At 40.7% G+C, this 23916-nt stretch overlaps 3 long non-coding RNA genes across 4 annotated transcripts; all 3 read left to right on the top strand.

The window, feature by feature from the left end:
* Nucleotides 1–397: 397 nt before the first annotated feature.
* On the top strand, nt 398–2864 carry LOC149916913 (uncharacterized). The gene is made up of 3 exons (XR_016468989.1): nt 398–714; nt 794–856; nt 950–2864. It is a non-coding gene; the product is annotated as an uncharacterized LOC149916913 (long non-coding RNA).
* Nucleotides 2865–3009: 145 nt separating this feature from the next.
* LOC149916912 (uncharacterized) lies at nt 3010–10285 on the top strand. 2 transcript variants are annotated; one of them, XR_016468987.1, is made up of 4 exons: nt 3010–4685; nt 5167–5379; nt 7499–7796; nt 9330–10285. It is a non-coding gene; the product is annotated as an uncharacterized LOC149916912 (long non-coding RNA). The 2 variants fall into 2 exon arrangements; XR_016468988.1 differs by having other exon boundaries at nt 7499–7815.
* Nucleotides 10286–12269: 1984 nt separating this feature from the next.
* Nucleotides 12270–17294, top strand: LOC149916911 (uncharacterized). Its single transcript, XR_016468986.1, has 4 exons — nt 12270–12837; nt 15733–15826; nt 16174–17052; nt 17182–17294. It is a non-coding gene; the product is annotated as an uncharacterized LOC149916911 (long non-coding RNA).
* Nucleotides 17295–23916: the final 6622 nt, after the last annotated feature.

Raw genomic sequence — 23916 nt, 5'->3', positions numbered from 1 at the left:
TAATGAGGATTGAGAATTTTCAGGCATTTTTAAATGCTTGCATCACTTCGTCAACATTTCTCTCACACCTGCATGCTTCAGGCAGTCAGGTGTTTAAAATTACCGACACAGAGCTCTGCCCTTCTCCCCCTGAAAGTGCTTTGCTCAACAGTGGAGTCCTGTGGCTATTTTGTCTGTTTGTCTGCGTGAGGTTTTTTCTGTGCTAATTAGCATGAGGGGAAAGGGGACTCTGAGAGGACTGTGTTAATTAGCAAAAGGGATCACATATCTCAGCTTATATTAATTTTGAAATGACAAGACACAGGTGCACATTTAGTGGCAGTGAATGCATGTTAGCATTTAAGGGCCTTTTTTCTTTTTTTTTTTTTTCCCCTCCAATGGATGGATCTTCGTTTAGAGGCAGTTATCAGAAGGAACAATCTCTAAGTAAGGAAGCCCCTGCTGAAGCTAAGAGCTACATGATATGAAAGGACTGATTATGTTTATATTATGTGGTCTCCTGTGAAAAAAATCAAGCCTTCCAGCTAGTAGAGAAAGGTCACTGGATCTGAGGAAACAACTGACTCAGTGTCTTAACTCTGAAGGAAATTAGTCCTTTGTAGATGAGAGGGATTTTCTGATCTCGTTTAGTGAAAGGCATATAACTATGAAAATAAGTTTTTTATATAGGGTTGGAGAATAAAGAGGAGAATCAGAAGGACTGGGAATGGGAAGGTAAAGAGTCTTACATATAGTCTTATTTTTACCTTTAAATGTACCATGGTTGACTGGAAGCGCTGTATTAATCTCCCAGGGATCATCCATGGTACCCTTAAGAAAAACTTGGTAGAAGGAGAGTGTCTGAAGAGGACACTTGGTATGTATGCATTGCTCTTTGAATTATAGACCTGAACCCATGTTTGAGCCCAGTCTTGCCTCCAACTCACCTTTTGTGGAATTGAATTTTCAGTGGCTTTGGCTGAATGCGAAGATAAGAGTTGGCATCACTGATGGCCCATTGTACCCCAGGGAGTGTCTTGGATGGGCTTCACTTTGCTTGGGCACTGCGTGTGCTGACAGCGGGTCTCAAGCATGCAAATCCTTCTCATAGATAACTTAGCACAAAGAAAGAAGGAGAGAGAGGCAGGTTGAAGCAAGAATGCTTACACAACAGTGTTGGTTTCCACAGCAAAGATGGAAGGCAGGTGAATTTGGCTATAAACAGGAAAAAAGAATGAAGTTAAACTTAGCTTGTTCCCTTACTTGGCATCATAAGGTTACCGTGGACATAGTTTCTGTGGCCTTGTATAGGTACACAAGAGTGCATGTATGCTAGTAGTGAAACTGTTTTGGTAAAGACCATAACAGTGCTGTGAGATTGCAAAAGGTATAGGAATCTAAATCTTCATATAAACTGCGATGGCATCACGAAGTACGAGCACTGTAAATCTTTACAGATACTGGTCACTTGCAACAGATATACTTGTGAACTTTGGAGTATATTCCAATCATTCAGTCATTTTTGGATAACAGTTTTGCTCTGAAATAAAACCAGCTGACTGACTGGAGATAACTTCACACCCTAGCAGGAAGTATAGAGCATGCTTAGTGCTATGCTTACAAAAGTGACCGTTTCGATAAAGCAGATCACTGTAGAAGCTGATCAGAAATGCACATGCAATAGAAGATTGTTTTTAATGGCTTTTGAGGAAACATTAAGATTTATTCGTGTAGAGACCTACTCAGCATGTTGCACAAATTCCTTTTAGCACACTAATAAGTCAATGTGTTACCAAATGTTTAGTCATTATAATTAGAGCCACGTATTGTCCTTTTTACAAATAGGTCTGGCTTAATTGCACCATTTTTCAGCAGGATTTATGTGGTCCTGTTTAATCTAAAATTAGTACATGCACAAATGAAGTGCAAACTATTTTCCGTCACTGAACTGTGAAATATTCTCCAGAATAGAGATATACCAACGTGTTCTGAAAAAGATGCAATAAGCAGTCAGGCGAGTTTGTGATTTGTCTGCTTCTATACAATTTGCTAGAATGAAAAAAAAAAATACACTAAAACATACATTAACTTCCGACTGAACAAAAATGTAAGTTAAATGATGTAAATTGAGCAGTCCTTTTTGATCACCAACAGTAAGACAGAGGATGGGGGAAATCATAAATCTATCTTGATATTGCTAGCTTTCAGCATTTATTTAGTACAGTTAGAGATGGTGCGTTTAATGTATCACATCCATCTATCACATATAAAAGTATCACATTTCTAAGATGGTCTGTAGGCCAAGTTGTGTAGGCCTAAATTTTAAGTTACTGTGACTAATATTCCTTATTACCCACATAGCTCTGAGGGCCTAAAGATGTACATTGGACGTGGTAGGCATATAAGCAGGAGCTGCTTGAACTTGGGACATGTGTAGCATTTGCAATACATACATAGTGATGTGATGTTTGGAATATGTGTGATTTCCAAGAGTACTGTAACTTAGACATTAAAATCTAAATGCATGGCTGAATCCTGCTTGGATCTAAAGGCTTAATGCTGGCTGAAATCTTGGTTCAATTTGCATCTAACGGGAAAAAGTATTTGTCTTCAGTAGAGCTTTGGTCTTTATGTGTAGAATAGAGATGGACTGACTACTGTGAGGAAGTCTGCTGGATATTAGGGCAAATCAGAAAGCCAACAAAAGTTCCCATGTTACCTGAGAACTATTATGATAGTGCTAAGAACTGTTCTGCCTCTAAACATGGGAGATTCTTCATGTTGTCCTCCTGTCAGTATTTGTAGCTGCAGTGTAGATAAATGCGTTTTTGTGCAGTATGAGTTTGATGTAGAAAGTAGGAGAATGTCTCTATTATTAAAAATACATGAGGATTGAATATAGCCCTTGGTTCAAATCTACTCTCTTGGTTTTTATGGCTTGAAATTATTTCTTTGTATGCCTCAATGGGACAAAATTTTGAGGACTTACCTGAAATAAGGCACCCAGTGACCTGTGGGGTATGATCTTACCCATGCATCTTACACATGCATTGTAGTGCGTGTGAATGGATTAATATGCTGACAAGCAGTAGCTTGCAGGTCACTGCCATTTCTCTCTGCTTTAGCATGTCACCACAGTAATTCACACTCTGAAACCTTAAGGCTATATCTGGTAACGTTCACTTCTTCATGCTGCAAATAGAAGCTTCAGCAGAGCTGTCTCTTAAACAGCACCAGCCCTGAGCAAGCACAGCAATCCTTGGGGATCAGAACCATCCCAAGGCCACCTCAGTGTGGGTTACAGCAGTGTTTGTGATGTGTATTATCCCAAAGCTGAAAGTACTGATACACCAGTGAGAGGCTCATCCTTCTCTGCAGCTCTTTGCCCCAAATGCTGCATGATGACAACAGAAGTGCTCCCAAAGCAGGGCCCAGGACTGCTCTGGTGCTTTGGGATTGTGCTGAGGTCTGAACCAGGGTTTGACATTGGTCCTGCCAGCCCTGACTGTCACCCAACCTCATTCTGCTCTTACCTAACATCTGTTTTTCCTAAGAATTTTTGTAAATTAAAATCTAATGCCCAGGTTGAGAGATTTGATACCATCTGTAAATGAAGTGCTGAACGTTAGAATGGTATTTCTCATGTAAACTTTTCCTACAGCACTTTAATGAAATCATTTGAGGACTGTTAGCTTCATTTGATAACAGCAAAACATGATGCAGGAACAGGACGTGGGCATCATAGTCATATCTGGAGACATCATATGTGGAAAAGGATGTGGCACTGAAATTTAGGGAACACTTTTCTATGGAGGCACATTAGTTGTGGATGTGGTGCTGGTAGTCTGGGCTTTGGGTGAAGTCTTTTGTAGATGTAGAAACCCTCCATAGCACAGGAAAATGTTCTTGGAGCACAGAGCTTGAGTTTTCTGAAATAATGGCGCTTCTAAATGAATGTGAGGAAAGAAACATGCTTTGCTATCAATTACTCAAGCTACTTATTTAATAGGTTCTGTGATTTCAGTTGCTTCCACAACATACTCAGCATTTCCAGTTTTTGAACAGCTTCAGGTAGGCAGCTTAGGACTGCCCTGATTTTGTTGTGGAACACTGTTTCCTTTTAGCTTGTTCCCCTCCACATAGGCTGACCTTAGCCTGCCTGCATGCCAGGGGATGATCTCTATCAGTTAGATACATATCGTGTGAGCTGCTGACCTGTGCTGCAGTAGCACCCTGCAGCACCTGCAAGATGCTCCGCCAGCCACTGTGGGGCCCAGAGCAAGGAGCATCTGCAGCAGCCTGGAGGAAACTGGGTCACTCTTGTAGATACCTTAAAATATGAAGGAAAATTCCTCCTGAAAGCTGTGGAGCTGGAAGCAGTTATTTAAGCCCTTTTTAAGCGGAAGGACTGCTCTTGCCTTAGTTCACAGAAATTAATGCTGAAAGCACCTGGACTCAAAAGATGGAAGCTCTGCTCGCTTTTCTCAAGTTGGATATTCTGATATTTCTGGTGCATCTTGAATATGTAGAAGCAGCAAAACTTGTCTCAAGGAATAAAGGCATCAGCGCAGGAAGGGGACAGATGGTGCATGTTCCTGAAACTGAACCACGGCTCCATGTTCCCAAAGAAAGTAAATCCCACAAGGTAGACATGGTTTTAAATGAGCTGGTGACCCTGACAGTTGAGAAAGGAAGGAATGCTTCAGGTGAGTGATTGTCCTGTGTCAGACCCGGCCCTCCTTGGTCAAGTGGGAAATCTCTCCCCCCAGGAGGGATGAGTTGCAGTGGGATGGAGAGGAGCTGGTGGAGGGGTTCTTTCAGGCCTCCAGCATTTGCACAAACTGTTTCACGGTTATGTTACGTGCTGATGCTGTCTTTGTTCATTTCACTTTCAAAAGAAGCTTTTAAAAGAAGAGCCTGAAGCAGTTCTGTGCTCATAGGATGCTCTCTGCTCCTTGCAATCCTGAGGCCTTAAAACCCAATTCACTTGCCTGGGGGTGCTGAGGTGCTATAGGATTTCCTGGGCTGCTCTCCAGCTGTGTGGTGTCTTGTGTTAAACTAATTTGTTTTCTCCAAAGAGATTACCAGCATTTAAATGGTTATTAATTAAGGAGAATTTGTGTTTTTCTCACCTGATTTTTTTTTTTTTTTTTTTACATGCTTGGAAATAACATTTATTCATGCAAGTTTCTGCTGAAAAAAGACTCAGTAATTCACCTCAGCCTGTGGTCAGCAGTCTTTTGAAGCAAAAGTGCAAGGATTGGTGTAGATAGGTTGCATGTATTGCACAGGGAAGATGTTTTCCTGACTCACACTGGGAGTGTGTGATGACATTCTCTGAACTGTGAGAGTTCCTAAACCTTTCAGAAGACTTCTGCTTGATTTTCAGGCTTTCTTATGGTGAGTTGAGATTTTTTTTTATTATTTGTTCCTAGCAGGATTGGTCTTGCAGTTAGAAAAAAATACAGATTAAATGATAGTTAGAATTGTAAGTTTACCAGGTTGCTGGAAATGTGCATATATATTTTTCTTTCAAATTTCTGCACTGGAGTAGATTTCTTTTTTCTTAATTCCAGAATGTATTTCGAGTATTTCATTATCTCTGATTCCTGTAGGCTGTCTGCAACTACTCTAGGCTGAGGATGAGCTTGAAAAGAACATATATATGCTCCTGGAATATAAATGAATTCCTAACTTCTCCGAGTTAAATTGGTGATAACATTTTTTATCTTCTCAGGTACCAGTTAGTGTCACAAATAAACCCGGAGTTGTTATGAAGGATCATCTGATTTCCTAGATTAATCCAAAACTATGCTTTCAGATTTTGAACCCCTCTCCTTAACCTCTGTTCCAAACATAGTTTATGCTGAGATGAAGCAGAGACAAATACACAATAGAACCTAAATATTGCTGCCTAATAGGAAGAACTGAGGGGCGTGTGCTATATCTTCTCGTAGCAACCATAGGCCATATTTCAGATGTGGGGCCTGAATGGATCCCATGCAATGGTTTCCATGGTTGCAAAGGGTTTGGTAACATTAATATTCAAGTCCTTAATAAAATAACTTGTGCAAAGACGATTCTTCCCTGTTTATTTCCTATCTTAAATGATTATTCTGTAGATGTTTGAATGGATTTAAGACATGAAAGTTACATTAAAACTTAAAATGTAAAATAGTTTTTTAGCGTGGACTGGATTCTTTGGTACTTGTGTAAGCAAAACTTCAGGTGCCTCAGTCAACTCTAGATGATTTGACTGATGAAATAATAATTCTTTACCAACTTATTGTCATTTATCATAACAGAAGTTAGATTGCCATTGTCTGGCAAAGACAAGTATGTTGGTGATGGCTGACTGTTTTTAGAAGAAGACAATGTGAGGCTGAGAGCTTATAGGTGGGATCGCAGTTGTGAACATGTGACTTACCATTTTAAGCTCAGTAAGGTGTGCTGGATCATTGAATAATCCTTTATAAGGGAAAGCCCATATAAAGGATTTTAAGTTTTTTAATATCAGGTCGAAGATTTTTGCCTTTGTTGTCATCCAGGGTTCTCAGAGGCTCTCCTTTGCTGGAGGTTGTCCATTACCTCATTTTTTATGTCCTGAAAAACCTCAGCTCTTTATTTATGTGACCTCTGTGATAACAGCACTCTTAAATTACACCTTAGCCAAGAGCCATAGAGAAATCCTAATTGTTGGTGTGCTTGGATAGTTCCACTTGACTAGGTCTTCCATGTAACTTAAAATCATAAATGTTTGGGCTTTATGAAAGACTCCTTTTATAGTACCAGTAATTTGTGGGTGCTCTTCTAGTTCTGGGATAAACCATGCCAAAATGAGGTGTAGGATCACAGGGAATCCTTGCTGTGAGGAAGAGGCATTGTGTAACTGCTGATTTACTGGAGCAGTGTTCTGGCAGTTGTTTGATTTTTCAAGTCTCAGTGGGAATATCTAGCTGTACTTGAGCATGGGACTCATATATCCATCCCATAATCATAGGCTGAAATATGGAGAGGTTTTGGAGAGCTCTTCAGAAATACTACACAGTGCTTTAAGAAATTGTCCACATTTGTGCGACTTTGATATCTATAACAGCTAGTAGCTACTGAGAGGCAATCAATGCTGACTTTTGGCCTCTGCTATATGGCTGAAAACCTGTGTGAGTGTGTGGAGCTCTGTAAACCTCCCAGTGATTTATCTGAAGCGTTTATTATCTGGCTCACAGATGTGTACCAAAGTACTGTTTACAGAGAAGCTCAATGTGCAAGAAGTTTGAATTTTTAGCTTGTGTAAACTGTTGTTCCCCCCCCCGCCCCAAAGTCTACAGAGTTACCATTTGACGTACCCCAGCAGAGGATCTGGTCTCTAACAAACTTTCAATGTATTGTTCTTGGCTGCATCTATGAATATTTGAGTGTGCTGAAGCTGGGCTCTGAATGCATTCATTCATAAACCACTGTATAAATGATCAAACACAAGGCTTCTTGATCTCAAACGCAATAAATCTTCTGCTTTCAGGTTTACTGGACTGGAGACTATCATAGAAATACTTCTTCCTCTCATATATACGAGCAAGCTGGACTCAAGTGTTGCTCACTTTGGAAAAATGCCCCTGCAAGTTCCTGAATTTCTTTGGCATGCATAACAGAGTGGACAGAAGCATCTCAATCTTCACGTGTGGTGATGCTGGGCCAGGTACAGCCTGCCTACATGGATCATGTCTCCAGAGACACTGCTTACTGCTTTGGGTACAGCAGTGACAGTGGAGAAGCAGAATTTACCTGACTATCTGCAAAATGCAAGCAGAAGAGGAAAGGTGACTAATTTTAAAACCAGTATGTGTTCAGATAAACTTATTTTTGTATTTCAAACCTTTTGTTATAAAAACATTGCATAGATGATTAACAGAGGTTTACCACTGTTTGCATTTCTGTCTGGGTTTGTTCTGCATTTTGCAGATTTCTTTACTGAACAGTTGTAGAGCTTTAGAGCAAAGCTGATGATTTTGAGTCACAAAACAAGTACAGACTTCTCCTTGGACATATTACTTTTTTGCCAGTGATCAAAGTAGTTATATTCATGTAAGAATTGTTTAAAGGCAGTGTTTTCTAAGGGTGTTTATAACCTGATGACATTAGAGAAACCTGCACAATGAAGACTAACAGCAAAAGTAAAGATCAGAACTTTTTCACCCTTTCTGGGATTCTTAAGTGGATGTTAATTCTTTTTGCAACAACGTCTGACCCCATTTCATGGCAATAGCAATACTCAAATCTGAACTCAGTCAAAATGAACACTTAAAAATATTGTACAAGGGGGATTTGCTTAACCCATGTACATCATTGTGGATGTTTCCCATGTGATTCTGGTCAAAATTTTTCAAATAAAAACCGTCATCATCAAGTATTCCTGTGATGCATATCTCCTTTGCAAAGGGCAGAGTAACAGTGACAAGTGGGAAATATAGTCTTGAGAGGCAGTATTTCCTAGGAGAAATGCTTTTATTCCAGGATAAAATATTTTAAAATCAAGTTTCTTAACTCCTTTTAGATTCTTTTTCTATGGAGTTGCTCATCACTTAATGCCAACACTGGTAAGGTTTGGTAGAAGCATATTCTTGAAGGTACAAACCCACATGTTTTCAAGGATGTGTTGCCAACTCCTCTTTCTCCTTTCATTAGCAGGGTTATCTGCTAATTATGGTGAGCAGAAGTTTCTTATCAGAGTGATCCATAGAACTACTTTAGCAGTAATTGATTTGTAACTTCTTTAAATGTAGATGACCACAAATATGGCTTTTGAAGTTTTCAAGGGTTTGTCATGCACGCCATGCGTTCCTACACTTAACTGGAATAACTATTTATAAAAAAGAGCCCCAAATCTGGCAAATTATTGATTTACTGATTCTCTGTGCATCTGTGTTAACCTGTGTATCACCCTTCTTTGCATGGCTGCTTAAAAGTTTAATAGACAGTCCTGCCTTTCTGAATAGGAATTTTGCCAGCAACAACAACAGGGACAGGATTGTTGACTGTCTGAGGCAAAAATTTGAAGATAATTGTTATGTTTAACTGTTAATTCTATAGTATTGTCCCAGTAAGTTGTCGATGCATCTAAGAATTGTTTGATGTCTATCCATACACACTTGCACACGTGCATACACTTGCCTATGGGAATCCACATGATTCTACTAATGTGTATGCAAAAGATTCACTGTCTTCTTATTTGTAAACAGAAAACATTTCTATTTATGTCCTGATAAAGGGAGCTGTTCCAAACACATCCCCAAGTTGTGTTTATGACTGTGTTTGTCTTACGAACTGATCAGTACATCCTCGTACACTTGCAGCTGTGATTCATGGTGCTGAAGATGCAGAAATGCCAAAGGACAAGCTAACACTGGGCGCTGCTAACCACCTGCTGCAGGATACTTCACCCATCTGGAGAACCGTGCATAGAAAGCTACAACCTTCACTCAGCAGGATGTGTCTGATAGGAGAGCTGCTACCTGCCACCTGATGTGTCACCCTGGAAGACAGGACGATGAAGTAATGGAGCCTGGCTGTCTGCAGCCAGGGCTGCTGTACTACATCCAAAGCAAGCTTGCAGTCAGCAAGTGCTGCATTAATCTTTCTGGGAGTGTTTGTTTTGCTTGTTTTGTTAGGCTGCATTTCAAGCAACTGATAATGTGTTTGTGAGCAGTTCTCCTGTTGCAGCCCATTTTTCAAAAGAAGTGTGAAGACCGATGCTCCAAAGGTTTGGTGGAACACGAGTGTGAAGGGTTATATGTGATCATGCTTGAAATGTGTGAGCTGACAGTGCTTTCAAGTGCGTGTTAATATGTCTGTGCAGGTACATTTGGGATAGAGGAGTTATGGCTTTGAGTGAAGTCTGATGGGTGTTTTAAGAAAAACAACTTTGGTCATGGTTCTTTATGGATGCTAATTGTGTCAGTGCGGCTACCTGACTGCAAGTGAGTTGTGTGTTTATTTGCTTAGTAATAGTCAAGTCTTCTAACTATTCAAGGATAAACTCTGAAGCCTTCTGAGGATTAAATGATAAGTGCTTTATTGCTTAAAGCTTTTTGAGCATTGGAATTCCTGAGATTTTTTGAGGTAAATGTCAGTGTATGTGGCTTGTTGCTACCTGAACTTATGGTGTCACTCTCTGTCCAGCTGTGTTACTGTTGTTACATTTCTATAGGTGCTTAAAGCCACATCCTTCAAAATATTTGTGCATTTAGTTCCTACAGCCAAAAAGGAATCCCCAAGAACTTTTCAGGGTGTGGAAAATTAAGATATGATTCCAGAGCCTCCCAGGTGTGTTGAAAAGGAAAAATATACAGATATTTTTCAGGACTCTTTTCTCTTTTCAAGAAACCATGTGCTGATTTGAGGGAAAAAAAAAAAAAAAATTAGCAGCATTTCTTCAATTTAAGAGAATTGTAGCTCCAGAGTGAGAGTACAAGGAGGCGTTACAACCTTGAGGTCTTTTAGGCTTCTTAAGTACTCTGAAAGAATCAGTTATTGTGGATGGGCTGTTGGTATTTATGCTGTGGCGATCTCTCAGGATAACACAAACCCAGTGGTTATTTCGTGTGTACATACTAGCCTGGAAACTTTGAGATGAAATCTTTTATTTAAATACGGTCTTTTTAGCTGGAAGCTTTCTGAAAGTGGAACCAAACAAGACAGTATTTAAAACAAAAATAATAATTCTTTTTTTTTTTTTTTTTAATGAAAATGTGAGAGAAATGGAATAGTGCGTTGCTTTTCTGATAACTTTCCTGCTTGTACTTTGCAGGAAACTTTACTGTTTCTTTCTGGTTTTCAGTAACTTTTCTACCCTGAAGTCAAATCATCCACTTAGCATCTTGCTCTGGAAGGACCCACAGCTGATGCAGCCCTGGCACACAGCAAGCAGGATGCCTAAATGGGGAGAGCTGGTGCTCATCCTCGCCTGCTGCAGTCATGAATGCTGTGAGAATTCCCTTGATGCAGGAAAGTGCTGTGGTATCAGACTCAACGTTAATTAGTGTGGTAACAGAAGGGTTCCTCCTAGCTCAAGAAACGTTATAAAACCTCCCTTCTCCAAATCAGCTGCTAAAATTGGATTTAGGAGAGTTTCACTTCTTGTATTCTGCTGTGTACCTCTTTTTGAAGAGTAATGCCAATCCTGAACTCTATGACACACCATCTTACAGTTTCTTAGTAGGAAAGTCTTGTGCTATCATGTAGGATACCCTACAGGCTGCTGCAAATGACACTGGGGAGACTGTACAGCTCTTGGTGATGTGAGGTCCTTAATATGGATTTATCACAGTGTGAGGTGTATTGTGGCAGATGTGGGTTAAACTGTGGGCAATCCAGTGCCTACAAAATCTAAACGTGGTTTCTCTTACAAAAATTATCTTCCTAATTTTCCTGAGAAAGGAATTGAGTCTTTTGTGTATTATATAGAAAGAAGAACAGAAGTTCTTTGGAAAAACAAAATATATGCTCTGCAATTTCTGAAGTGAGAGTGCAAAGAGTTCAGGCAAGTTACTAAGAACAGTCCAGTGTATAGCTGAGAGTGGAGGAATAACCATGTCACTTCTTTGGAACCTCATCTGAAGTTCACTGAAGTGAATGAAAAGGCTCCTGTTGGTTTTAAGTGGATCCAGCCTTTACACAGTGAACAGAAGACATGTGTCTTATCTGCTTAAAAGTGAAAATGTTATTGGTAATTTATTTTGATAGAAAGAGCACATGGTAACTTTCTCCTTGCATTTACATAACAGGAGGCAAAAGCTTCAAGTGCGCAGTTAGAAACCATTGAGCATGCAGTTGCTTACTACTAGCACAGTGATAGTGACACACAAAGATTACACTGTGTTAATATTTGATGGAGGGTAAAGCATTAGGCTCCCATTGCCATCCTGCATAAAGATGATGGCTTACCACTCCTGGTGAATGGTGTCATCACCAACCATGCAGAAAGGAGATGGTTCCTCTTGAAACACCTCTGCTGGTGTCTTCTGAGTCCAGTTCAGGTGATGTAACATTTGAATAGTTTGAGGGCCATGCAGAAGAATATTGCAGAGCAGGAGAATGAGCAGAGATGAGATGGCCGAAGCCACTCATCAGTAATAAAAGCAATGTGATGTTTTGACAGGAGTATTTCCTGTTTTACATTAATAACTTGATTAAAAATTAGCAGAGTTGCTCTGGAATTTCACCAGTGTGAAATCGTGTGAGAATAAAAGGAAAAAAAAAAAAAAACAAACCCCAAACCTGCCCCACAACTAACTTTTCCTTCTCTTTTCTTTAGGAACGCTGATTCAGTTGGCATGTTTCTTTGGAATGCTGAAATGAATACAGTAAATGTCAAGACACTACAAAAAAACAAAAAACACTGAAAGAGAATTCTCATGGACTGATGAACTGAGAGCTGAAATGGGAGTTGCAGATCAGAACCAATTGGTGATCAGATACTGTATGCTGTATCTCTGTTTTTAAGCCATCTTGGAGACTGATGTGTTAGACAAGCAGAAGACTAACTGCTGGGGGAGTTCCTGGAACTACACAGCAACTTGCTGTCAGAGACTTGCAGCATCACAAAGCATCACCTCTGCTTTCCAGACTCTGAGTCTCCAGACAATTAATGTACGTCTTCAGTTACTACGTTGTTTCTCTCACACTTCTCCTGGATGAGTATGAAACTGCTGAGCTGAATTACAGTTTATAAGGTGATAGGGAAAAGATCTAACATCTATTTTTTCCATCTTACAGATTTTATAGTGTTAGTGATGCTAATTTTTCAGCCTAAAAACCAACCAAACACTGAAGTCCTGCTACTCCTAAACTGATATCATCCAGGTAAACAAGAACATCTGACATCACTGATTTGTGGCTTATGTGCCAAATCCTTGAGCCCCAATGTCATGTTCACCACTAGAAAATGAAAAAGGCGGGCTGTACCTGACTCTGATGTTTCTGTTCCCTACTAGCATGCTCGCATTCATCCTCAGAGAGTGCTGGGCCCAGGCTCACTGTGTGTATGGTTTTCTGCTGGTGACCCAGAGATGCACGTGGTGGCTGCAATCGGTTTCTCAGTCCTTGAGTAGACCAAGCCCTGTAGGGATTTATCAGTGATTCTACTTGGCTCTAATATACACTGTCATCTTCTTGACTTTCAGCTGTGGAGACAGGTCATAGATAAAAGTGTTAGAAGAACTTGACTCAGTGGTAGGAAAATTCACTGCATGAAATGTTTTCCATCTTTGGAAAAATTTCACCATGTTTCTTGAAAAGCTCAGGTTTGCCATTCCCCTTGCTCCTCAATAGGCTACATGGTTTATTCCACACACTTGCTGTCTGACTAGTTTTGAGGTGTTCTTGCATTATATCAGGAAGCACGTTCTTGTCAAAGCTAGAGTATAAAGCTTGCATGAGGTTCTTGTGTTCCTTCAATGTAGCCAGTCTGGCATTTTCTACATGAATGAAAATTATTCATTGAATGTGTTCCATGTGGAGCTTGTTCCATTACATTTTTCATGTACTTCTAATAACTTCTGAGGTTGATGTCAGCTTACAAATAGAAAATGATCGCCAATTATATTCCAAAAATAACAATGAAAGCCATATCTTTATTAGTAATATCAGTAGTTGAATTGCTACACTTCTATTTTCTTTTTCCTTTTTAATATTTTTTTTTCTTTTCTTTAAATCTCCAAGCCTTGTAGAAGCACTGAAATCTTTTTTTTTTTTTTGGTCTTGTTCTGATCTTTCTCAAAGCCACCCTTTAACTATGCACCTTTGGCTATTAACCCTGTGGATTTCTTTTATAGATGAGAAAGCTTCTTCACAGTAACTTATCAGTCTGGAAAACCAGCCCTGCAGGGTAACACCCAGCCCCTGGTTTAAATGTCAAGGAGAAAAACATCTTTGTATTGCAGTGCAGTCACAGCAGCTTCTGATTTGGTAGCCTTGGATGGAAGCAGGTTGCCCTTTCCTTGTCATGTAGGTTGTTGGGTTTTGGTTTGTTGTTTTTATTTTTTCATTTTAGTCTGTGTCAAACCAAGAGGTGAGATTATTTTTTCTTAAAAACTTATGCCCTTGTGGGTACTCTGTGGCTTCCTAAGGGCCCCGTGCTATGCTTGCATCTGACAGAAGATGGCAATGTAGGGATAGAGGCAAATACTTTTCTGGAATGGGAAGATTAAGAAAGCTTTTCATTCCCACCAGTGTTAGAGGCCAAGAGAGATTAACATTATCTGCTTTCTGTTTTACTCAGTGGAGGGGACTGTACTTTATGAGCAGTAGAGTGGGAAGAAATATTTAATCAAACTGATTTTCTACTTGCCACTTAAATTCATGGTGACAGGTCAAAAACATTATGGCTCCTGTGCTAGTTAGAATGATCTTTCATCCAATTTCAGTCCTGCAAGTTTGACAAATAAGACATTACTCATGCCAGTTAGATTCCAGGCAGCCCTGTTAAGCTGCAAAATAGGGACTTGTAGAGCCTTTGGATCTACTGAAATGTGTTTCAAGGTTTTGAATTTGTAGGGCAGAAACTGGGAGGTGGGAGAATGCTGCTGTTTCAGGAGCCTGGATACACCACCTTAACATCAGGGCATCTATTCCAGCTCACACAGAGGATCACACAGATTTACTGGCTGGTAGGAATCTGGTAGGGTCCCTCTGGCTGCAACGAAGTACAGCTCTGCTTAATGCTCTCATGAGGATCTGAAATCTTTTTCTTATTAAGGAACCTCCTCTACCTGAGTCCACTGAACTGCATGGACTTGCCATGGAGGAAAGAGCTTTGCTTAGTCTTTAGGACAAGTAGGATTTTAAAATCAGTTGCTGAATTTGAGTTCTTCTTCTTAAAAAAAAAAAAAACAAAAAAAAAACCTTTGTTGCTGGTTACTACACAGGGTTAGAGAATAACTGCTCTGCTGTGGGATTTGGGGGAAAGTGAAGTCTACATCCTATCTATAACTGCCTAATGGTGTATATGATAGTTCACATATTTAAAAAAAACTTTTGACAGGGAGCCTTCTGATTTAGTGAGCTGGAGTCCTAGTGAGGGGAGGGAAGGAGGTCAAGGGGAACAGAGATGAGGGAAGACTCTGTCATAAGCTTTTCCTTCTATTACCTGCAGGCACACTTAAACCAGCTGTTGATATATTAAAGTAACTTTTAAACATCCAAGATACATGCATTAAAACCTGACACATCTATTCTGTTAGTTTGTACCAAGTGTTTAGAAACAGCACCCTCTACTTTCAGTACTCTCCAAAGGCAGCAATGTCTGGAGCTTTTTCCCCTTGCCACCCCACCTGCTAACATCCATGATACATAGGCCTAGTTCAGCTCTAGTTCCTTCTCCTGAGGGTGAGGACTTTGCCAAGGATGGAGTCCTGCCCCATTGGAAACTTGGACTGTGGGATGCACTCCTTCAGTTTTTGCTGCCTCCATACACTCACACTGACACCTGCTGTCTCGCCTACATCCATCTCACAGAATAAACTGAGGGACTGGGTCCCCCTGGTAGGCACTGGGAAATATCAGTGAAACCAGTGGAACTGATGGTGCCAAGTCCAGTGCCCGTAGCAATATTTTAAGTTGGAGCAGGCAAGACGATCAATTGTGAGAATGGGCAATGCTGGCCCTCAGTCCTTCCCTTGCTCCCCTCCCCTCTTATTTATAGGTTTCTAATTTCCGCTGGATAATGAATATCACTCTTCATTATAATTATGTTAAAAGGTACCAGCATGATGATTCAGAAACCCTTGAAGATATAGTCATATTTTCAGCAACAGATGGATTTAACACTGCAGATGGAGTGTTAAGAGTGCAGGTAATAACAAACTCAGCAATGTACTGTACTGAAATATAATTGGAAAGTATTAATCATATATTGGTTACTTCAGCTTCACTAAGTAGATGTTTAATTTTCATCAATCTTTTTACAAGATTCCCGGAAAGGTTTCTTTGTAGACGAAGTGTGGCTTCTAGGTGAAAGGATTGCCCAAGTTATTAATGACCAAGGCCTTGATCTTGCAGGCATGTGCCCATGGCTTACCCAGGCATGCAGAATAAAAATCATTTGTGTTAATAAGGCTGTCAGATGGGGCCCCATTCATATGGCCTGAAGTTTCAGCTGGTGATGAGTCGGTAGTAAAACCGAGACCTCTCTGAACTCAGGGGCTGCTGGAGACCTGCCAACGGGAACTACTGACTGCAGATTTGGGAAGAATGCAGGCAGTTTGGAAAGCCTGGTTTGCAGAGGTAAACTGTGACTTTAAGTCTTTGCAGGACTGCGATTTAGCGTGTCAATAACATTGGGAGAGACCGCTTTGTTTGGTTGTTTTCTTTTTCTCTATTTTCTCTAAGTTCAACCCTTTAGAAATAATCTGCATACAGAGAAATGTCTGCTACTGTTTCCATAAACCATGACATCTGACTGTTTTGTTTTGTTTTTTTTTTTTAATGTGGGGATTGAATTTGAAGCCTGGGTAATGCAAGGGGATTTTTGCTCCCAGCAGGCCATGCAGGGCCAGCGAAATCAGTGGTGTGCAGTTCCACACCGTGACTCCGATTCTTTAATTAACATTACTTAAGATTTCATTTTTAGGGTCAGAAAGTGGTCTGTGCTGTGCTGTGTCACCTGGAGATGGCAGGGAATGCTGTAGGGCAGATCTCCAGCTCACGTGAGGAAAATCTTCATCTCTTTCATGGCAAAAATAGAAAATATGCTATTTTTGTGCGAACTGATGTATTTTCTTTTGACTGCATTTCTCTGGATGCTGTACCTCTGATGGTTTGCATTCACGTTCTTTGTGAGTTTTGGCCTCTGGTGAAGCTGCATCACAGAGTCACAGACAGGTGGAGGAGGGAAGGCACCCCTGGGTCCATCTGCTCCAACCCCTGCCCAGCAGGACACCCAGATCAGAGTGCCCAGACCCACCTCCTGGTGGCTTCTGAAGAACTCCAAGGAGGACACCCCATAGCCTCTCTGGGCAGCCTCTGCTCCATTGCACACCAGTGCATCTCCACTGACTTCCATAGGCGCTTTCCTTTCTGGTAAGAGCCCGCAGCCATGGTGCCATGATGAACATGGGCTGGCCAGGCTTGTAGACAGCAGTATAAATATGTAATACATACATTTTAAAGCATGCGAAATATATTTAGTTGAAATATTTTGTTTTCTAGTTGTCTGTGGAACCTGAGAACATACTCAAAACCAGAATTCTCTCTGGAACATTGAGTCTTGCTTGATGGTATGATAGACTTCTACTTTTTTATCCTGTCTGAGGAGAAAAAAAGATCTGGTAAGAAAATTCAACATGACTAGAAGTAAAAGTCATGATGGTGAACACAGAAGAATGCAGGACTGGTGTATTCTCTATGTTCTGAAAGGCTCCTGTACCCCAGATTGATATGAGCAGGCACTGGTCAACTGACCACGACAATGGAAGGGAGGGTTGGGAGTGTGATTCTAAATATGCTGTTCCTTTAAGGGTACCCAACAAGAAGATTTGTCTCTGACACCAGTGTGATGGGGAAGCAGCAGGTTGTTTGTAGCATGTGGAAGCAAATAGTAATTTTATTTTCACTGGTCCTTGGAAATCATCCATCCCTTATCTTCCCATATTCTGGGTAGGCTATGGGATGAGCATGAGCCCCAGAGCCACAACAACAGGTATTGCAGGCTGGGCTGAGTTCTGGGGGGCAGCTGGAATCCCCTCTGAGCTCTCTGTGTGACATATGATGAAGGTGGTGGCACACAGCTGACGTACGTGACTGCCTGGGTTCCAGCACACGGGGTGATACAAAGGGCAAGAGTCATGGTGGATCAGTTTTCCTGACTGGATGCAATTTGAAGATCCATCTCCTGTGTACATATCGGTAGGATAGACTTTTGATCTCTGTGGCAATGTTTGTACTTTCTTTCTCTCTCTCCCCCCCCAACTTTTTTTTTTCTTTAATTATGAAAATTAATTGAATCAAAAATGATTTAAAATGTCAGGGCTCTTAGCCTCGATCTAAGTCAGATGTTTTAAAATTTGTTCTGCGTTAGTAGTATGAAGTCATGCTCCCATGGAGGGTTTCAGTCTCACTGTTCACCAGCAGGACAAGGACATTGGTTCTTGTTTGTAAGAAACAGGCAGATCATGCGTAGCATATACCTGTAAATAAGATAGCTTAATACTCATTAAAAAGTCATCTAGCTCTGTACAGAAGGTACTAAGAGGCAATAGACCTGCCTTAATAAATCATCTCATAGTTGGCTCTGCAAGATTTAGGTTCGGGGGGACTGAACCTAGAAGGATGCTACTCCAAGTGACTTCAGTCTCTGGGACTCATGAAAACTGCAGGGCCTCTATTGTCTTCTCATTAACACTGGGACTTCTACCTGTCCCTGTTTGCCCTGCATCATCTTAGGATACAGGGTTTGATCTTTCCAATTACTGTGATGACGTTTTTCATTTGTGACAAATGGCTTTTGGATGAAAATTGCAATTCAAGCAAAATTACAAACTACTGCCTTAAGGAGGCATTTTATTTGCTAACTCAGGCTGTGTGAAACTTGTTCCATGTATCAAAAATGAAAGTGAAGCATATCTGATATTTTAAAACTTGATAAATTATTGACAATGGAAAAATGCCCCGAGTTAATCAGTCTGATGGTTTTGTCACCATTTGTCCCTTGAGGATTCAGAAGTAGTGGATCATGCTTTAACGTTGGTCTGCCCTCATCATTTGGAAGAGAAGAAACAAACATTCCTGTGCCTCAGCTCATCAGTGTCTGCAGCTGATTCAATCAGCTGTAGAATTGAAGGAAAGGAAACATAAATTGAGGTGGAGAAAATGTTCTCCCTGCAGCTGCAGAAGCAGTGATGGTTGTCAAAAGCTGAACTTTATCCCTTCAAAGACCTGTAGTTGGGATTATGATCACTTCATCTCATTCATTGGTTGGATTTATATATATAATGTTTGGAAGAAAGGTACTGCTTCAATATATTTCACTTAATTTATTAAAACAAGTTTATTGCAAGACTGTGTTAATAACAAATTTGACTTTTGGCACACATTTAGAAAGGAAAATCAACATTATAAACTTCTCTTTCTAACATCTGCTACTGTTTCTTCTTTTCTATTACAACCACAGCAGGTAATAGTCCCACAAAATAATTGTAAAATATAAAGCATTCTGTTTGCTTTGAGACTTGCAACTCAGTAGTTTGTGTTGCAGAAATGCCCTGCCTGGAGGTCAGCCTGTTGCATTTACTCACCTTGGGTTTGCTAGGCTTGCATGCACGATTATGCAATGACACAGTGCTGTAACTTATTGCCCAGGCTTCCTAAACAAATGCTAAGCAGTCTGCTTTGGGAGTGATTTCAGACCACTTAGATTCCCAGCACTGTGCCCTAGACCTCTCAGGCTGCTGCACTGAATTACCTGGAATAAATTCTTTGAACTCGGGCTGCCCTATCATCCTTGTTGTCTTAAGTGGGGCCATTATTTAAATGTTATATTTTTCTTGGCAGTTTCTTTGCCATGCAACTTTTCTGCCTTTACTTTGAAACTATGCTTAAACACACAACGGAATACAATGCTGTTCCTTTTCTCAAGTATATTTGAAGAAGTGAAGGAACATTAAAGGACGATCATTTTAAAAAGTACATTAATTACACAGAAGATTAAAAAAAGCAACTTCTCTGCTGCTATTTTGGGTTTGTATTGTCTGTACCAGTTATCATTCACCTCTCTACCACAGCAACTGGTCACTGCTGCATGGATATGAAACTTGGCAGATCTCCACTCCAGCCATCGGCCATGAGAAGAGCACTACTTCAACACGTTTATCTTTCTTTTGAGGTCAAAACCTGCTTCCATCTTTTGCTGCCTGCTTTTAATTTCCTCTTTCCACCTGTGATGGTAGCAGCTTCTGAGTTAGGATGGAACTTTCCCTGCTATCTTTTCAGCAACACCATTACTCATCCCATGGGCAGAGTGGACTTTCTCATCACTGCCAGTTTTGTGCTACCTGCTGGAATCCTGCTCGTGGTGGGTATTGTTTTGCTGAGTGCATGCCTCCTACTTCTATTAAATAATACATATCTGCCTTGAGATCAGCTGCATCGAGCATTTGTGGAAGTTAGGTCTTCTGTGCCTCTTGGATCCTTTGAAACACATTCCAAGGGATTCCTCTGGTTCTCTTTGAGCTGTTTTTGTTTTTGTTTTTGTTTTTATTTATTTTCTTAAAGATGCAATTGAGTTTGGACATGACAGAAAGTCACTTCAGTACAGCACTGAGACCTCGGTTTATGGAATTAAATGCTACACACAAGCTTCTTTACTTACATAACTGATATTTCTTATTTTATTACTGCACACGCTTTTTTAAAGCTGAACTTTGAAGCTGATCCCTCTTTAATGTTTGGTGGAACTGCCCAGCTCAGTTTGTACACTGTCATGTGAACAGATGCTGACATGCACCTGTAATTGTTCTCCACTGGGAACCATACCATGTAGAAATTGCTGGACAATTTATGAACCCACTTCATGATAAAAGAATAGGTTTTTATGTAAAAAGGCTTCAGTGTAAAGCATGTGCTTTGTGTGTCTAGTTTTTGGGTTTGGTTTTTTTTTTTTTTTTTGCTAGAACTAAAAATTGATGTACATCTTTTGACTTGAGAATTTCTGTTCAAAATATCAACTGTCTGTGGAAAAAGGAGATGGAGAAGATTTATCTGAGGACTTGTCAAAATTCTGTCCAGACATGGTGATGACAACTTCTGTGTTTTAGCTACTTATCATAATTTGTTGATGTTTTAGATACTCTTGTTTGATATTTGTATTCATGTGGCTTAAGTAAATGAGTTAGTTGAGGTTTATTCCTAATTTTACCACTGATTTCCTTTGCAACCTTGTGCATAATTTTTCCAGGACATTGGCCAGTTTTGCATGCTTTGTCTTAGGAATGGGGGGATGAGGGTAGAGGGGTGAAGAGAGCCAATCAACCTGGAGAACCCTTAGCTTTAACTGAGGTGCTCAGTGCTCATGTGTCCATGAAGTCATGGATTCCCAGCATGAATTAGTGCTGCTGCAGAGCATTGGGTAGGCACCATCTGGGCATGCAAGCTCTAGAAAGACAAAGTCAGACCAAAATTAGGATAGAGAAAACCTAGCAGGATTATCAGGAGAATGGAGAGTCTATCATGAGACTCAACCCAAAACTATTTACACTAATAGCTAAAATTGACGCATAAGGCAAGCAAGTAAGCTGCCATGGAAAAAGGGTGGATTGCATCTAGTGGAGGGGAAAGATTTTGAACAATTCACAAATGGAGACAAGAAACTTCAAAATTGGGGCATAGAACATCTGAGAATGGGAGGTTATGTGCTGACTTTATGGGTGAAAGGGGCAGAGGGTGGCAGTTGGATCCGAGGGTGCTCCCTCCAACCTCCAGCTGTGATTGACCCTGCCTCCCACCCAATGAATGTCCCAACCCACAGGTTTCAGACAGTTTCCATCTGGTATCTTATTAAGCACTGCAGCACTCTGAGGATCTTTATAGGAGACGCTGCTGCAGTACTCATTTCTTTTGCTGCTTTGCCTGTTTTCCAAATCTTAATTCCCCTGTAATAGGGATCTCTGTTAGCTAATGGCACTAATTGCTGCTCACTGGACTTGCCTTAAACTGCAGAGGCTGTGCTCAAAACAAGACTTTTTTTTTTTTTTTTTTTTTTTAAAGATGCACTAACTGGTGCTGAAATAGGGTAGCTAAGCCTGTGCTTAAGTATTAATTTTTTTATAAACACTTGAGGAGTGTTGCTCTCAGGTTGGTCTGCATGTTTCTTGTGAACGTGGCTGCTGGACCTTGTGCTTCTCCCTGGAGCACTGTTCTCTGCCATCATGGAATGAAAAGTGAATGGTTCTACCTTGATGAAGCTCTTCATCCATGTCTGTGACCTCGTGCTTCTCTCTCAGTTCATGATCTGAATGGTGCATCTATGCCTGCTGATAAGCAGTGGCCCAAGTCATGCGAGGTTATGTTGTCTAACATGATTTCACTTTTCATATTTAACCTAAGTGAACATTTACTTACCAGGCTGTTTCACCAGCTGCAAATTCCTCAGTGAGCAGGCAGAGGTTGTTGCACCGTCACAAACTGGATTGCATAGGAGCAAGCAGCAGTGCTCTGCTTCTCCTGGAGATGAGTCGTGCTATTTCAAACTATTTGGCTAATCAGTAAGCTGAGATCTGCAGCTTCATCGACAATATATAATATTTGCTTTGCCTCTGTGCTTTGCTTTACATTTTGGATCCTTTTCCATTAGGGTCTGAAGCGTATAGACTGCATCTAATCCAATTTATCCTGTTCATCTTGGCAATGCTGGCAATGCTGACAGCTCAGAGAAAACACTTAATTTGACTAAGTGTTTTCAGTTTGCTTCTCAAAATATTTGAAATCATTGAAGCCAGAGTACCTCTGTGCTGCGATATACAGTCCTGACCTACTTTAGCTAGTTAATTACAATTTGTAGATCCTGCAGTCTTTGCTTATGCTGCAGGCTGAATAGAAATTTACCTGGTGAAGACGGGGCTTGGTGTTCTGAGAGTAATTTTCCTGGTTTGATGCATTTTAATACAACTCTTGAAAAAGCACTTCAGCTCTTAAGGGAAAACCAGGGACTGTTGGGTGCACGGTGCTCTCTGTGCTGCACTGCCCAGGGCATCTACACAGAGTGCTGAGCTCTGTGCAGATGCTCTCCTGGCATACAGCTGCTTGAATGTGTGGTGTTCATGGCTGCTTGTGTTCATCACTGCGTGCTCTGCCTGAAGTTTTGGGAGGTGTCAGGAAGCTCTCAGCTTTCCTAGACGTTTTATGGCCTGGTTTGTCATTTGGATGTATGTTTATTGTAGAGTCAGTAATGACTCAAAAATGATGAAACGGGAATCTAATCCCAACTTCTTACAGATTGCATGAAAAATGCAATTGCTGAGTGGCTCAGGTTGTGCTGCTGGATAGGCCTGGCTGACTAGCTGTGGTGGTTTGCTAGCACTGGAGCTTCTGTCTGGGATGATGAGGACATCTGAAATGGGCAGGCACTGGAGGGCAGGAGATCATGCTACACCAACACAGAGATAACTTGCTTTGCAACATCAGTGTGATGTCGTTTTAATCTTGTTTTTATTTTATTTTTTCTTTTAAAAGGATTGCCTCATGAGGTTCCTGTTCAGAGATGCATGCTGGCGGGTTGCAATACCACTGAGAATGGAAGGTCCAGAGCTGCAGCAGGAGTAAGGAACTTGGAAAATGCAACTGGTGCGGAAGAGCGAGCAAGGTCACTGGTGACAAGGCTCTGCTCCATCTGTGCAGGCACGCTCTTGAGCAGAAGCATTCCAGCAGCATGGCATTTTGTCACATTGTTCCATTCCTTATAAATTTCAATAGCCAGTTATTTGCCTGCCTTTGGTTGGGAGACAAAGCCCCTCTTTGTGCAGCAACACAACACGGCTATCTCATGTAACGGAGAAATGAAATGCAAATAACACAGGAATTGTGATTGTCTGGGGAAAAAGGAAGCATTGTCTGGTGACAAGAGCAGAAGAAAGTGGTGTTGCCCAGTGCTTCCGACTGTCATTCCTAAAAGGTGGAAGAAACCACCATTCGTGGAGTCTTCTGATAACACTGACACTAATACCTTCCATGTCCCCATTTTATCATTCCCAGAATGGGGACAAAAATTAATCTGCTCTTTTATGCAATTCAGCAAAGCACTTTAAACTGCACTTTTTCTTTTTAAGTATACAAGATGTCCAGCTGCCTACGCAAAGCAGCATTCATGCTGAGGTATGCAGTGGCATTGGGTCTGAATTATTTGTAAAGGACTTAGAGAATTCTGAGTGAGAGTCATTAAATTACAGAGTTAAT

This window comes from Phasianus colchicus, chromosome 9, assembly GCF_987193195.1.
Source record: "Phasianus colchicus chromosome 9, bPhaCol1.hap1.1, whole genome shotgun sequence".
Classification (NCBI taxonomy): Eukaryota; Metazoa; Chordata; class Aves; order Galliformes; family Phasianidae; genus Phasianus; species Phasianus colchicus.
The sequence above is the reverse complement of the archived record's forward strand: the minus strand, read 5'-3'. Positions and strand labels throughout refer to the sequence as shown.